Source organism: Silene latifolia, chromosome 9 (genome assembly GCF_048544455.1).
Source record: "Silene latifolia isolate original U9 population chromosome 9, ASM4854445v1, whole genome shotgun sequence".
Classification (NCBI taxonomy): Eukaryota; Viridiplantae; Streptophyta; class Magnoliopsida; order Caryophyllales; family Caryophyllaceae; genus Silene; species Silene latifolia.
In genome coordinates this window covers 162,833,858-162,852,335 of record NC_133534.1, presented here as the reverse complement: position 1 = coordinate 162,852,335, position 18,478 = coordinate 162,833,858, and positions in this window count along the sequence as shown.

Below are 18,478 nucleotides of genomic sequence, written 5' to 3'. Positions count from 1 at the left end.
TTTACTTAAAACTGAATTCCAAAACATAATAACAGTGCAGTAATAGTAGAATAACAGAGGAATAATAGTACACTAACAGCAAAATAAATAACAGTAGATTAATAGTAGAATAACACTAGCATAACAGAGGAGTAATAAAATAACAAAGGAATAACAGTACACTAACAGCAGAATAAATAACAGTGGAGTAATAGTAGAATAACAGTAGCATAACAGTGGAGTAACAATCTGAATGAAAAATAGAATAACAGTGCAATGACAGCAGGAAAACTGAGGAATAACAGTGGAATAATCGTAGAATAATAGCAGTCGGAGAACTAATACTTTAAGAGAATAACAGAATAACAAAAAGGGTAAACATTTTAGAATGCTTCAATAAAAAACAATCAAACAGGTACTTACGTCGACCGCTACGGAATGTACTTGCTCATCTGTAAGAATATCAGCACGTAGATCCAGCACAAGACATTGACGTTAACTACGTTGACCAGAACCAACGATGTTTGGACGTGACAATGGGAAAGCAACATCTGAACACTCCCCAGTGCCCAGAGCACCAGCAACTGCCTCATGCTGCAACCTCTCACTGAAAGACTTTAAATCCCAATGTTTAATGAGCGGTAGCTCATTATTCACCTGATCACCACTAAAGAAATAGCGGTGAAAATAGGTGATAGCTAAAAGGACTAAACAACACCGAATATTTGTCCTCCCGTTTAAGGGATTCACGCACAGAAGTCACCAAGTCTGTAAACACAAACTGACACCAATTAACTTCCATGATCTTAGAAACATCTTCCACAGCGCTTAGAAGTCAAAGATCAACCACAAAACCCGACACAGGAGCAACGAAACACGACATAGCAAAACGAACAAAGGTCTTCTTAAACTCATCATCAGCAACCAAAGACGCTAAGAGGGTGTCCTGAACTTTATTAAGTGGTATCCCACTTTTGTTATTGGCGATACCATACTTCTCACGCCAAGCACGCTTCAAAGCTTTTCCATCAGCACTGCAGAACCGGAAACCCAGTAATAACCAAATCCAATTTTGGTCCAGAATTCGGTAAACCAAACACATCGTGCACATCATCTTCAGTCAACTCGTACTTCTCGGTTTCAGAGATTTCAAAAAACTTCCCACTTCTAAAAGCATATATAATCTCCCCGTACAAGGTATGGGGGAGGGCAAAAAGCTTCAAATCAAGTAAACCCCCGAATCCAATTTCCCTAACAGCCTCCTTCTGTTCCTCGGTGAGGGATTCAATAACTTTGAGAAGAAAAGCAGGCCGACAATAGCTAATAAATGGATCGGCACTGTACACAAAAGGGAAAAATATGCAATGCATTACAGATAAATACTGAAAACATTTAAGATAACAAAAGGAGCAACAGAATAACAGCAAAATAACAGGAGAGCAGCAAAAATAACACGAAAATAACAGACTGCGACAGTAGCATATTAAAAGTAAAATAACAGCAAAATAAAAGTAGAATAACAGTAGTACATACACTTGATTCTTTTCCGCGACATCTCCCGCCTGAGGTTGGTTGCTACTTATCACAACTCCCTTCTCACGCTTAACTTTCCCAGCCAACTTACTACTAGTCTTTCGTGGACTAGAGGACAACTTCACAACTTGGGTCTCAGCCTTTCGTTTGGTTTTTTTCGTGGGTGGTTCACTTGCACATATTGGTTGACTACGAGTACTCCTTCTCTGAGAAGCAGTGCTCTTTGATGGAGATGTGTCAAGGGATTTGGATGGAGACGGGCCCGGAGAATTTGATGATGACGGGTGAGTAGACTTTGATGAAGGTACGGATTTGATTTTTAACTTCATTTTCAGCTGTACTATCGGGAAAATAAAAATCAAGATCACTTTCAATGATAAATAGATATTTAGCTGGACTTTTTAATAATGACGGCAGAATGAGAGTAGGGTAACAGCAGAATAACAGAACACTAACAATTAGTCAAACTAATATTTGCCCAAAAATAACAGGACATTAACAGTAGCGTTACAAACCCACCAGTGACAGGACACACTTAAAATAACTAGAATAACACTAGAGGTTGACCAATTATACAAAAAGTGCAGGAACATATGCCTAGGATAATAATAGAACTGTTATAATACAGCAGTAACAACACAATAACAAGAACACGGAAGCATAACGAAAAACACAAAGAGAATCAAAAGAAAGCCTCTTTGAATAAGGATTCAAAGACAGTTTCAAATTACATACAGGCTACAGAAGCCTTCGTAAAACAAAATAACGTACTAAATTACAACCAGAGACAGTTTCAAATTACATAATAGCCAAAATACATTCTTTCCTAAAAAGAACCAAAATGTGACTCAGAAAATACATGACATAACGTAAAAAGTCAGTCAAGCTCAACACCATTGATTGACTTATAATACAAATCGTGAGCAAGATCATAAGAAAAACGATGGTCCCGGAGTGCATCAAAGTAATAGTGAATTAGCCTGATCCGATCAGTTGTAGGTGTGTAAAGAATCGACTCACGATCATGTATATACTGGCTAACATAATGAGAACCGTGAGAACCCTTACTAAATCATCATCAAATCTTGTTCCGAAAGTTTTGATGGATCATTTACCCTTAGTATAGTTTATTCCAACACATTTTTAGTATAGCTAAACAAATTTTTTTAATTTTTTAACAAAATATAAACTTAATGTACAAAAATACAATTAGGTATACTAAAATGGCTAGAGAGGCACGAAAACGAATACTAGGTGCATTAAAACTGTTACATGAATGAAAATGATTACTAGGTGCATGAAAATATCAGGCTCTAGGTGAACGAAAACGAGTTCTAGGTGCGTGAAAATTGTTAGATACATGAAAAATGAGTAGTAGGTGCATGAAAATTAATAAAGTGTTTCTCGTCTCGATTCCGGTCAATAATTTATACTTTTTGGACCAAGAAATATGTATCTAGGCATAAAATTCTATGCCGAATCCAAATATGTCGTTACTTTTTAGAAAAAAATCCGTAAGGTGGAGTTCTCACAGTTCTCACTATGTAGGTGGTTCTCACCGTATGCCAAATCTATATTTATATATTATAGCTCATAGAGCTAATCAAGTACAGCCTTGATCATAATCAAGTTTAGAATAATGTATTTGAATTGTGATGACAAGCTCATATCTGATATAATAGTACGAAGTAAATGAGAGCATTAAGACTAGCAAGCATATTGATGATATTCATTTGTAAACTCCCATCCCTTAGACTTCAATACTATATATATTCCAGAAATTAAGGAATTTCAATGTAATTAAATAAATCTATACAACTTAATTATACTATATAATTTTTAATTGATAGCACCGTATCATGAACAAGACCAAGGGACTTCAATGTAAATATTATATAGTTTTAGTTGAAGTATAAATTTAGAGAATATCAAAATATGAAGATTTTCCTTAACATAAACATGCCTCACTTATGTTATTAATTAGTATCATCATATAATTATATAATTATTTAACATACACAAATATAATATAAGTAAGTTATATGTTGGAAACTATTAAAAGGTAAATAAATCAAGCTAGATTTCCAAAAGATATAATGTTCTATAATTATTTCGATTTGATTTAATGCATATATGTAATATATTTATATGAATATATAACGTCTTAAAATTGTATGGCTAAATAGTAAAATTAATTATGTTAGTAGTGAAAATAATTGTACTAACATTGGATATAATAATATGTTAGTAATCACGCATTTGAATAGTCAAAGTAACTATATTAGAGAGTAGTGAAAGTAATAGAAGGGAAGCAACAATGGGAGTAGTGAAATTATCAATATTCATGAGGCAGGAGTGAAAGTAACAATAATTATGGCGAGAGTAGTGAAAGTAACCGTAGTAATAATAACGAATGTAATAAAAGTAACAATACTAACAACAAAAGAAAGCATATGTGAACAATTAGCTAACTAATCGATGTAAGTGAAATATTAATAGTAGGAGTAGTGAATTTGTCTCATAATTTATTTCATCGTAATTTTAAGATATGACATAGAAAAATATATTAAAGATAAATTTATGATTTATGCTACTTTAAAGTAGTTTTATTTAATTGAAAGTAAATTTTAGTGGTAAATAGAGGTAGTCCGAGCGTAGCCAGGCACCAATACTAGTATAACTTGAATTTGGACTCCCAACCAAGTACCTGTTAAGGAAACTAAATCGTCTCCGTAATCCTCTCTGCATATTCTTGTTTAGATATTATTTCATAAATATTATATATGTTCTAGTTATATCAATTGTATCCTGTATTTCCTAATTGTATTGTTATAGCTTGCTTATGGCCAAAGGTTTAGGGTTCTGACTCTTGTATAAATACCTTTGCATTGTTCATAATTAAATCATCGCAATTATTATAAATTCTTTACATGGTATCGAGTCTTACATCCTGATGCCGCTTCTCATTTGTTTTCACGTTTCTTATCCAATTTTTTTTTCACCAATATCGAACTCTGGTGTCTCCTTCCTTAACCCTCATGACCCTGCTTCCCCCTTCATCGTCGTCAATTTCTCTTCATGCACCCAACTCACAACCAAAACTTATCGTACTTGGAAAACCCAAGTTGTTGATCTCCTATTTGGCTTCGATCCGCTAAAATTTGTCGATGGTACTCACCCTCAACCTGCTTCCGAAATTACCAAGGACTCCAAAACCTCTCCTAATCCCACGTATGCATCGTGGAAGCGGCAATATAGCCTTCTCAAAGGCGCCTTGATCGACACTCTTCACCCCTTCATTTCTCCCATTGTTCTCAAGGCAACTACCTCTCGTGAAGTATGGACGATCCTTGAACAAACCTATGATAACCCCTCCAGGGGTCACCTCCTTCAACTCAAGAATCGGTTCGATAACCCTCTCTAAAGGTGATCGTTCCGTTTCTGAATTCATGCATGACGTACCTACTTGTGTGACTGATCTTGCCATTCTCGGTAAAGCAATGGATATTGAGGATGTTGTTAACAGGGTACTCAAAGACCTTGACTACAACACTTACAAACATGTTATCGACAGTGTGCGTGCTCGTAATACTCCTATCACCCTTGAAGCGCTTCATGAGAAGCTTATCAACCATGAACTCCATATTACGCATCTGCCTTTTCCAACCCTGCCTGCCTCTTTTCATGAAGCCTTAAGCCGTCCCAACTACAACCGTGGTTCTCCTGCCCCTTCCAAAACTCCAGGTATCCTCCCCACTCCTCCCTCTACGAGTGTGTGTTTACAGGAACCTGTCAATGGTGCCGCTATATCGGTCACTACCTCTCTAATTGTCCTGAGTTCAAGAAGCAATTTCCTCATGTCATCTTCCCTCAGGCCCCACCTCGTCCTCGCCAACCTCGCTGACAAGCCCACATTGCTACTGCCTCTTCCTCCTTCTTCCCGACCTCTTACCTCCTTGACAGTGGTCCCACTCATCACATCACTGATGATCTCTCGACCCTTTGCCTTCATGCCCCCTATGACGGTAATGATAAGCTTGTGATTGGTGATGACTCCTCTTTACCAATATCCCATATCGGTTCATTCTCTATTCCTATTACTTCCTCATTTTCTTTACACTTTACTAATGTTTTATATGTTAATGTTTCTCGAAAAATTATTTCAATTTCTCAACTTTGCAAGGACAATAACATCTTACTTGAATTTTCTTTTACTTCATTCTCTTTAAAGGTACCTTCCCTGACCAGCCCACTTCTTCAAGCACTGCTTAGGCTTGGTGTTTATGAGTGGACGCCACCTCCAACTATCCCTAAGGCTCATCTTGGTCTTGCCTCTTCCTCTACGGCGTGGCATTATTGTCTTTGGCGTCTGAATTTTTCTACTTGTAATACTATTTGTCGTCAAAATTCTTTAGCATGTTCTTCTTTTTCTCGCCCTTGCAACTCATGTGAAATTAATAAGTCAGAAGATATCGTTTTCTATTAATACTTTTACGTCTTCCGCTCCTCTTGATTTAATTTATTCTGATGTATGGACTTCTCCATTACACTCTATTGATGCTTTTAAATATTATGTTATTTTTATTGATTATTTTACGCGCTACATATGGCTTTATCCCCTTAAACGTAAATCTGACAGCACTCCTACCTTTGCCCGGTTTTGTTCCTTAGTTGAATTTTTTATAATCGTCCTATCTTATGTCTATTTTCGGATAATAGGGGTGAATATCTCAAGCTAACCCCTACTATTCTTAATGACGACATTACTCACCTCACCTTTCCTTCTCATACACCCGAACTTAATGGATTTTATGAACGGCGGCATCGCCATATCAGTGAAACTGGCCTCTCACTTCTTCATCATGCTTGTCTCCCTACTATATTCTAGTCTTTTGCATTTACTACTGCTGCCCATCTTATCAATCGACTCCCCATACCTACCTTAAATAACTCATCTCCCTACTTGTGTCTCTTTAAGCAACCTCCCAATTATACTAAACTCTGCTCCTTTGGGTGCCTCTTTTACTCTTGGTTGCGGCCTTATGCTTCCAATAAACTTGATCCCCCATGGTATCGAGTCTTACATCCTGATGCCGCTTCTCATTTGTTTTCACGTTTCTTATCCAATTTTTTTTTCACCAATATCGAACTCTGGTGTCTCCTTCCTTAACCCTCATGACCCTGCTTCCCCCTTCATCGTCGTCAATTTCTCTTCATGCACCCAACTCACAACCAAAACTTATCGTACTTGGAAAACCCAAGTTGTTGATCTCCTATTTGGCTTCGATCCGCTAAAATTTGTCGATGGTACTCACCCTCAACCTGCTTCCGAAATTACCAAGGACTCCAAAACCTCTCCTAATCCCACGTATGCATCGTGGAAGTGGCAATATAGCCTTCTCAAAGGCGCCTTGATCGACACTCTTCACCCCTTCATTTCTCCCATTGTTCTCAAGGCAACTACCTCTCGTGAAGTATGGACGATCCTTGAACAAACCTATGATAACCCCTCCAGGGGTCACCTCCTTCAACTCAAGAATCGGTTCGATAACCCTCTCTAAAGGTGATCGTTCCGTTTCTGAATTCATGCATGACGTACCTACTTGTGTGACTGATCTTGCCATTCTCGGTAAAGCAATGGATATTGAGGATGTTGTTAACAGGGTACTCAAAGACCTTGACTACAACACTTACAAACATGTTATCGACAGTGTGCGTGCTCGTAATACTCCTATCACCCTTGAAGCGCTTCATGAGAAGCTTATCAACCATGAACTCCATATTACGATCCGCCTTTTCCAACCCCCGCCGCTCTCTTTTCATGAAGCCTTAAGCCGTCCCAACTACAACCGTGGTTCTCCTGCCCCTTCCAAAACTCCAGGTATCCTCCCCACTCCTCCCTCTACGAGTGTGTGTTTACAGGAACCTGTCAATGGTGCCGCTATATCGGTCACTACCTCTCTAATTGTCCTGAGTTCAAGAAGCAATTTCCTCATGTCATCTTCCCTCAGGCCCCACCTCGTCCTCGCCAACCTCGCTGACAAGCCCACATTGCTACTGCCTCTTCCTCCTTCTTCCCGACCTCTTACCTCCTTGACAGTGGTCCCACTCATCACATCACTGATGATCTCTCGACCCTTTGCCTTCATGCCCCCTATGACGGTAATGATAAGCTTGTGATTGGTGATGACTCCTCTTTACCAATATCCCATATCGGTTCATTCTCTATTCCTATTACTTCCTCATTTTCTTTACACTTTACTAATGTTTTATATGTTAATGTTTCTCGAAAAATTATTTCAATTTCTCAACTTTGCAAGGACAATAACATCTTACTTGAATTTTCTTTTACTTCATTCTCTTTAAAGGTACCTTCCCTGACCAGCCCACTTCTTCAAGCACTGCTTAGGCTTGGTGTTTATGAGTGGACGCCACCTCCAACTATCCCTAAGGCTCATCTTGGTCTTGCCTCTTCCTCTACGGCGTGGCATTATTGTCTTTGGCGTCTGAATTTTTCTACTTGTAATACTATTTGTCGTCAAAATTCTTTAGCATGTTCTTCTTTTTCTCGCCCTTGCAACTCATGTGAAATTAATAAGTCAGAAGATATCGTTTTCTATTAATACTTTTACGTCTTCCGCTCCTCTTGATTTAATTTATTCTGATGTATGGACTTCTCCATTACACTCTATTGATGCTTTTAAATATTATGTTATTTTTATTGATTATTTTACGCGCTACATATGGCTTTATCCCCTTAAACGTAAATCTGACAGCACTCCTACCTTTGCCCGGTTTTGTTCCTTAGTTGAATTTTTTATAATCGTCCTATCTTATGTCTATTTTCGGATAATAGGGGTGAATATCTCAAGCTAACCCCTACTATTCTTAATGACGACATTACTCACCTCACCTTTCCTTCTCATACACCCGAACTTAATGGATTTTATGAACGGCGACATCGCCATATCAGTGAAACTGGCCTCTCACTTCTTCATCATGCTTGTCTCCCTACTATATTCTAGTCTTTTGCATTTACTACTGCTGCCCATCTTATCAATCGACTCCCCATACCTACCTTAAATAACTCATCTCCCTACTTGTGTCTCTTTAAGCAACCTCCCAATTATACTAAACTCTGCTCCTTTGGGTGCCTCTTTTACTCCTGGTTGCGGCCTTATGCTTCCAATAAACTTGATCCCCGCTCAACTCCATGCAGATTTATAGGCTACTTAGTGCCTATCAATTTTTTTATCCCGTCTCCCACAAAATTTACACTTCTCGTCATGTGACGTTTTTTGAGGATTCTTTTCCCTCCTTTACCGCGGCTGCTAATACCCCTGCCCCTAACTACACTCCCTCTCACTGGTGCACTCTTGCTCTTGCGCTTCCCTCTTCTTCCCTTCCCACCACTTATTAGCACCCCATACTCCTACTACCTCCCCTGCTAATGCTCTTGCTACTGAACCACACTCTACCTCTCCAACCTCGGCTTTTACCACTTTACCTGCTGCCTCCTCCCCTCCAGCCACTTCTCATCCCTCCCCCCTTCCGTTCCCCCTCCCCATCCTCATCGTATTGCCCCTCCTCATCCCCCACGGACAGTTGTTACTCGCCTCTCCAATGACATTACCAAACCCAACCCTAAATATCATGACATTAACAAACCCAACTCGATGCATGCCCTTTCCCTCACCTTATATGACCCCACCTCTCTTTCTACTAATACTAAACAAGCTATCATTGACTCGCGGTGGCGCGAAGCCATGACCGCAGAATTTGATGCCCTCATCCATAATCAAACGTGGACTCTGGTTCCCCGATCGCCTACCCAAAAAAATTGGTTGTAAGTGGGTTTACTATGTCTAGTATAAACCCAAAAATACCATCGACAAGTTTAAAGAATGACTCGTCGCTAAAGGATTTTATCAACGCCCAGGTATCGATTGCTCTGACACCTTTAGTCCTGTTGTTAAACCTACTAGCATCCGTGTTTTGTTGTCTCTTGTAATCACTCAAAATTGGCATCTCCGTCAACTCGATGTCAATAATGCATTTCCGCAAGGACATCTTCAAGAATTTGTCTTCATGGAACAGCCGCCTGGTTTCATTGATACTTCTCGTTCGTCTTATGGTCATCAGTTGTCTAAAGCTCTCTATGGTCTTAAGCAAGCTTCTAGGGCCTGGTTTACTGAATTGAAAACATACTTGCTCTCTTATGGTTTTAAGGGTTCTCTTGCTGACCCTTCCCTTTTTCCTTTTGTTGTCCTCCCATAGTCCAGTGCATGTCTTGGTCTACGTCGACGATATTATCGTCACTGGTCCGTGTCTTGATAGTGTGTCTCGTTTTATATTGTGTCTGCCCTTTCGTTTCTTGTTAAAGGACGTTGGCGCTTTATCGTACTTTTTTGGCATCGAAGTTTATCGCCTTCCGTCTGGTCTTTTTTTTTCACAACAAAAATACATTTTTGATTTGCTTGAGCGTCATAATGTGCTTGATGCTAAACCATCCCCTACTCCACTATCGTCTGATGCGTCTCTTTAAGAAGATGTCGGTGCTCTCCTTCACAATGCTACGACTTATCGTGTAATTGTTGGTGGTCTTCAGTATTTGTCACTAACTCGTCCTGACATTTCCTTTTCGGTTAATAAGTTTGCTCAGTTCATGCAATCAACTCGTCTTCCACATTGGGTTGCTCTTAAACGGCTCATTCGCTATCTCAAAGGTTCTAGTTCGCATGGCCTGATGATTCATCGCCCTGGTCCGTCTCATTTACATGTCTATTGTGATGCTAATTGGGCCGGTGACAAGGATTACTATGTTTCTAATACTAAACATTTGACAATAATTCAACTTGGATTTGTATTATTGCTTATTTAAACTTATTTTAATCATAATAATTATGAAATAATTCCCAATAAATCATAAAAATTTGGAAAAATTCGAAATCACATTTTTTTAAATACTGGAATATTACCCAGATTCCAAAAACTCAATAAAATTTGCCCACAAAATATTTATAATTTACTTCATTAATAAATCGTATAAATCACAACTTTTACCATTTAATCCAAATTAAACATAACAACTATGGAAAAATCAAAATCAAAATTTTGAACATTATTAAATAATTTTCAGAACCTGTAAATTGCAAAGTTTCAACCAAAAATTTCGAATTAATTTTTATGATTAATAAAGTTGCCCTTTTATCGATTTTATCACATAAAAATCAATAAACATACCAAATCAATCAAAATTAACCATGAAACTTTAGATCTGATGTCCATATCATATATACAACATTAGGGAAAAATTTCATTCCATAAAATTTAGTTTTGCTATTTTTGCTAAAAAAAAGTCACTATTTATATCATTTTAACCATTAAAATTGCAAATCATGCATAGTAAATCACATTTATCTCAAATTTTACATAAAATCTGTAAAATATGCATGTGACAACAAATTAAAATTTCGTAGCCTGTTATGAAGTTTAACTATTTTTAGTCATTCAACGTCCATTTATAGCATTTTTATCACATAAAAATCATAAATCATGCATTATTAATCAAATTAATACGAAATTTTCATACAATAAGTAAAATATGCATGTGAGGTCATGCTAAAATTTCATGGTTAGAATCGAAGTTTAACTATTTTTAGTTAAAAAATGCCATTTTATTCATTAAAATGCAATTATTTCACTAAAAATTATTAAAATAAGCAATCATCATCCATAAATCATCAATATGACCTAAAAATATTTTAGAACCAGAATATATTACATGCAAAAAATTTCGTGGCTTTATCCTTATAAATAACAAATTTTAGTTTTTATTTTGTTATCAAATTACTCATAAAAAACAATAAAATGATATGCATGCAACACCAAAGCTCTGATACCAATTGTAGGTTTCAAAAACCTCTATTAAACTTATTTAATAGATTTTATAAACTACTCTTAATTTATATTCATATGGATCTAGTGTATGCAAGATTAATTTAACTAAATGAGAAGAAGAAATTGATGTTCTTACATCAAATGGACGAATTTAAGGGCACTAGTTTTGGACTCCTCCCAAAACTAGACCTTGAGCTAAATAAGATATTAGGTGATCCTCCAAAACCTTCAAGTATTCATAGTGGAATACCTCCTCTTAGTTGCACCAAGACTCTCCCTCAATATTACAAGTATTATTAACTAGATAATAAGAGTAGTGAACCTTAAATTTTTGATCTAATAAAATTACTACACACTTAGTAATATATTTGTGATATTAGATCTAAGAAAAAAAATTTATTACATAAACTAATTTTATGTGAGAAAGTTTAGAGAGATGAGCACACTAGATGATAAAAGTTGTTCCATTCAAAATGAGAACTAATTTTCTAGTGTATTGATGGGGGTGCACGGTTTTCACCCTTCAAAAGAGCCATGCATTTTCTTTTTATCTTATCAAGACAATAGGCTAGAGACTAGGTGTGTAAGATATTAATCATTGTGTTTATTTTATATTTAAATAATAACAACCATAAAACCCCACTAACCCCATAAAATGGACTTCCATTTTACAATTTGTATTTTTTCATTTGTCATGCATGACATGCTACACATAACATGTCATAAGTCATATTATTGCATATTTAACAAATTAAATATCATTACTTTATCAAATAAATTACAAATGACAAATTAATTAGTAATTCTCAATTACATATATGTAAAATGGGTCATTTTGAATTTAGTCAATATAATCTACAACATTTTGTAATTATAACTAACAAACAATTCTTATCTCAAATGTTTAGTAAACATTAATCAATTTTAATAATATAACATTTTAATTACTAAATTGAATCTTATTTAATCAAATTACAATAAGATATAAAACTCTCTCTTATAAATAAAATTTGTTCAATTTAAGGAATTTAATTAATCTGTATCGATATACAATTAATTAACTTTACAATTGATGGAATCGTCCTTTAGGTGTAACCTTAAAGGATGAACTGACCACCACCATCAAACGACATTAATGTCAAACTCTAGTTAGCCAATCATTACCGATTAATGTTGATCAGTTGACTATATATATTGAATGATCCCTTACGTATTCTTATCATGAGTTTTAATAATGTGATCGCACCATTGTTGAGGACACATACTCCAACAATCTCCCACTTGTCCGAGACAAGTGTGCGTCACCAATTATCTCGTCCTATTATAATCTCCCACTCAATTCGAGGTGTCTTGCAGGTCGTACATGCATGTGATCATATCAAGAGTGGTTTCCTCGATTTGGAGAGTAACTGTTTGATCGAAATTATCCACCGTAGATAATTTTCGAGCGTGGCCACGCATTTCCAATTCACTACTCCTCGAGCGGCCTTTAGATTTTATATAACCCTGACAAGGGGTGGACAATTCCTATCGCAATATTCCCTTCGTACACCCACAGTTCATCATGACCCAAAAGATGCACACTCACCCCTTTTGACAGAATGGCTTGGGGCAAAAAACAAAGTCAATCAGATACCATGCCGACTTGGGCGAACAGCCTTTAGTCAAAGAATCGACTCAAAAGAATACTATAGTAGCTCTCGCCACGACCAGGTATATAAAATTGCCAGAACTCTATAAGCGGTCACTGCCCGATAGAGTGTCCCAAACAGTCTGCCTATGTGATCGACTAGTCATCCCTTATGACCCTATGGCACTTGAACTTGCCATCAAGCGCATCACACTCTAGTCACTTGGAGACGTCAACTCATATAAGAAACAAGGGGCCAATACTATGTTAATCTAGTTCACTTAAGTAGGGTTCAACATTGTCTCGACAACCCATTTGGAAAAACAATGTATTAACGAAAAGAGTTTTTAATAAAATATAAACGATGAGTGCATTATAACATATGTAAAGTAGATACCATATCAATTACTACATAATCTATAAGCCATACTTAACATTGTATATAACTATACATCTCAACTCAATTGAAATGGCATGACTTATCATGCTTAGCCTATGAAAAGTCCTTGGTTAGCAAGTTTTAGCAACACTTTGCACTTTCCCTAACCTTACTATATACTATTTCTCATTCTTGTGCATAATCATGTATTATAAGAATTTCTTTGAGTACGTGTCTAGATCCAATCTGGACATAGGCTTTATTGCATTTGAATAACTCCCACTGTCCTCACAGTGTGTAGGGATAGGACCTTCGGTTATTGGAACGAACTACCTTAGTTCCTCCAATTCACAAAACTGGATCCTAATATCATCCCTTCCTTCTTGCATATCTCATTATTGCAAGTGTACTCAATTTTCGTTGTGTATATCTTATTGTTCAACTGCATAGGACGTTTCTAGCATATATCCTCCTTAAATAATATAGTTAAGATGGTTCTCTCACCATCCTTATGTGTTTAGAATATGGTTTTTGTGTAACTCCTTGCACATAAATCCATCTCATTTCTAAATGCTTAGCTTCATATCCTTAGTACTTCCTAAGTACTAACTAATGAACTATGTGGCTATATAAAGACTTCTCTCAAAGATTTGATTTGTAACATCTTGTCATACTCCAAGTATACGAGGTTTAAGAATGGTGATACATCTTAGCGTAATGAATTAATCCCGCAGCGGAAGCATGTGGATTCAATTTCTATATGTTCAATACTTTTGAACTTGTCTAGACAATTATCAATATAAGAATACTCATTTAACACTAATATCCTCTTAGAACTTATCTTTATAGGTCTAGATACCTTAGAGATGTATGATTCTTCTCCTAATTCTTTCATCACTCACAGTGATCAATATGTCATTCACATATAAGACTAATAATACCACCGTACTCCCACTAAACTTCATGTATAAACAAAACTACTCGACAATTCGAGAAAAGTTTATCACATGATCAAAACATACAATTCAACTCCTTAACTTCTACTAAATACTTCTTCTTAAGTTCGTATCCTACTTTAGGATAGTTGCGATTTACAAAACTCATGCAAGATGATTTTAAAATCCAACAGTCAAATAATATTATTAAATCCGAATTTAACGAAGCGTTGCAATTGGTGTAAACCTCTTACCACCAATCAACCAAGTTATGGAAACATCTTAATATTTTTGTTCGGTTCAGACTTTTGCGGAGTTAAAGCTAGATAAAGCATCTTAATAAGTTACAGGTTTGTTACTTTCAAAAATAACATGACTCCTGTCCACTTAGATTTCAAAGAACGAAATATTTACTGATTTTGACCAAGAAGAAACATCTTCCAACGTCTTATTCTCAGTTTGTGTCTCTTTCAACATTTTCTCCCCCTCTATCTTTAAGAAATAGTCCTCTTTTCTTTAATAGACAGCATCACAAGCCACAAACCCTTTGTTCTCGTGATCATGTAAGAAGAAAGTGCACATGTTTACTATCGAAACAAGCTACAATTTAGGTACCATGCCTAACCATATCTCATATGAAAAGTAGATGATGCTTTAACCATGTTTTATATTAGTGGAAAATTTAAATGCCAGACAAATTTTATAACAGAAACTACCTCCAACTACAATGTAAAGATTCAATCATATTGTAATGAGAGTGAACTTGCGATACCATATCACACTCATTTTGGTGCAGATAAAAGTCATCACTTTATTGTCCCCATTTTAACAAAGTATTAATACTTTGATTTTATAATCTGTAGGTTTTGATACCTTTTTAACATTCATTGAACATATTATAAGAATTTCTCTTCTTACCTCAATTCTTCCATAACATAAGAACACGATCCATTTATTTGAAAAAGTGTGTTTAAAAGATAAAGTATAAAATGCAAACTCGTCAATCTGATCCGTCACGTATTCAGATTAACCGTAATCGGGATCGTCCTAGAAAAGTACCAAAACAAGACAGAACAGTGCCAGGCAGCCCCATTGGGGCGCGAGCCTATTGGCGAGGGAAAGGATCTGCCCAATTTTTGAAAGATGGAAATAAGCAGGCTCTTGGGGCGCGAGCCAAGAGGGGCCTCCTGGTTGTTAAAAAGGTTGTTTAAAACCGTATTTGTGTTTAAATGACTTTCGAGTATGATTTGCATGACTCGGAATAATTAATATTATGTTAGTAATATTCGTTGTCGGATTTGCAAGTTTAAAAAGCATAGTTTACAAATAAAAATGTAAAATGTTTGATTTGAACTAATTATGTTAAGTTCATTTCGTTGGAATTAGTCAAGTTAATCATCGTACTCGAATTAAACTGACATGGTATAAAGAACCAAGGATGATTATGAATTATGACTAATATGTTTGCAAATGTAAATAAATGAGAAATATGCTAAGTAAAATAAAAGGGGGTTAAAATACCCTTTAATTTGTAATTAACCAATAATATCACCGAGTCTCGGAATAGACCGTCATGGTATAAAGAACCAAGGATGATTTTTGTAATGGTCAAAATATGTTTATCATAAAAATGAATTAAAATGGTAAATAAAAGAAAAGAATTTCCTTTAAAATGTAATTAACCAATTAATATCACCGAGTCACAGATTAAACCGTCATGGTATATGGAACCAAGGGTGATTATAATTTATGGCTAAAAAGTTTGTCATAAAAATGATTTGAAACATTTGAAATGGTAAAAACCGATTGCAAATAAGAAATGAAATAAAGAGGAAAGACGAGAACAAACACGGCCGGATTAAAGCCTGAGAGGGCATTGAGGCGCGAGCCTCTCTGCTATACAAGCAGCCCCTGTCTCAGGCCAAAATCTAGTTTTGGCTCGTCTAACCTATATTTGAATCGTGTTATACATTGTTCATGCATATAAACTCATAAAAACAGTAAAGACATAAAATAAATGAGTTGTTTACACCCTCAAACTTACGTATTTTGATGTTTGCGACGTAGACGACTTTAGAGACGGTTTTCTCGTAGCGACTACTCACGATCAAGAATTTTAAAAGAGTGCCTTAAAAAATTATTTTGTTTTGAAAATGAGTTGAAAATATGTTAATTAAAACATGTTGATTGATGAATTGAGTTGGTCAAATGGGTCGGTCGAATGCACGGCGACGGTACCAAACAAAATGTGTAAGGCTTTTGTTTACGATCGGTTGGTCGTAAACACGTGTCGATTTTGTGACTTAGGAAGTGGGGTCTAGAAGTTTAAGGGAGGAGGGGGCGGACTCTCGTGTAAGGATTATGGGGTGTGAAGGTGGGTATTTATAGAGAAATGTGGGGTGATAGGTCGGTTGAGTTTGCTTAGAGGCTAAGCAGACACCCCACTGAGGCGCGAGGCACCTAGTGACTGAAAGGGGTGTACTGTCCCTTTCAGAAATTTGGATTTTCCATTTGTCCTAATCAATGTTTTTTTGGTTGTGATTTGTAGTCTTTGATGGTTGCTTAGCCGTATAAGTTTGATCTTGGGTGTTATTTAGGGTAGGTATTTTGTGTCCTTGACTCGGGTTTGACCCGTGTGAGGCGGGATTTGAATTTCGAGTCGGTTTTTGGCCCGGTGTCGGTTTTGACTCTAATTTAGGCCATTTTAATGGAAATGACATGATAACTACATTCATGGCATTATTTTCGACATTCGAGATTTGGGTTGACTCAGGTTGACTCGAGTTGTGGGTTTCTAAGTCGGTTTTGGGTCCGAAGACGGTTTTAACTCTAAATACTTTTATTTTAATGCAAATGAAGTTAGAAAACTTTTGAAATCATTTTTCATATTTGAGTAGTGCATTAAACCGTCTCATGTGTAGCCTTTCCACGCAGGCATATCAAAAACACGTTATAGTCCGATTATCATCGGGTGGTTTTTAGAAGGTGCAGATACTGGATATCTACAAACACCTACCAATCGACTTAGTTTCCTCCTAGTCACTTCTATGTATGGTCTAACAAAACTCGAGTTAGTGTATATCTTACAAGTCTTGTTGAATAGATAAGAGATGTATAAATGCAAGGTTTCATAGTCTAGCATTTTATCAAACATAACATGTGCATAGGTTAACACTACAACAATCAAGCAATCTCATGGAAACATATTAGATTAAGTATGGATCTACCCCCACGTTATAGTTCCCCGAATCTCCCATTAACCCTAGCTAGGAAACTACTCACTCATTATCATGGAATACATGTTATCAATGGTGTCAATCATCACATCAAGTACCAACATGATAAGAGATTGAGGAAATAAATAATAAAGAGTAAAGAGTAAAGATATTATACCAAGCTTAATATGAATAATTGGAAAGGAAAGAATAATAGAAGAAAACTTGATTGATTGATGAAGAGTTGTCAATTCTCCAATAATAACCCAATAATCTTGAATTACCCAATAATAATAAACTTGAACAATAATTAAAGAAAGATTAATATGTAATTTTGTGGAATGATTGAGATTAATCTATTTTTAATGTAATCATAATCTAATCTAAGAAAGCTTAATCTAAACTCCGGAAGCCTCCCCTCCTCTAATTACAAGAGGGGTATATATAATTGTATAAGGATTAGTTTAACTACGGGCTTAAATGATGATTAGACCCCTTAAAAGAAGATTAGGGCCTTGCAAGTCTTAGGAGGAGCCTCACGTCTTCCCATTTGAATTTCAAGGGGAGACGCTCGACCTATGCACGGGCCGCTCGGATTGCTCCTGAGTCGCCCGACTCGAGCTGGAGCCGCTCGGATTGTGACTTAGCGTGGCTTCTCCTTCTTTGACTGCCTCAAGATCCGTGGAGATCGTTGAGGGGTCATGGGGATCTTCATCATTGCCCTTTTTCTTCTCTTTATTGACTTAGGTCTTTGGCATTAATTTCCTCTTTGATGCTTGGTCGTTGGATATCATCAATTTACCTCCGCTTTACTCCATTTAGGCAAGGTTAATGCTTTTCTCCTACAAAGGACACCAAACCTAATAGAATATGCATAGAAGGAGGCTAAAGACCAGAAACGACCCTA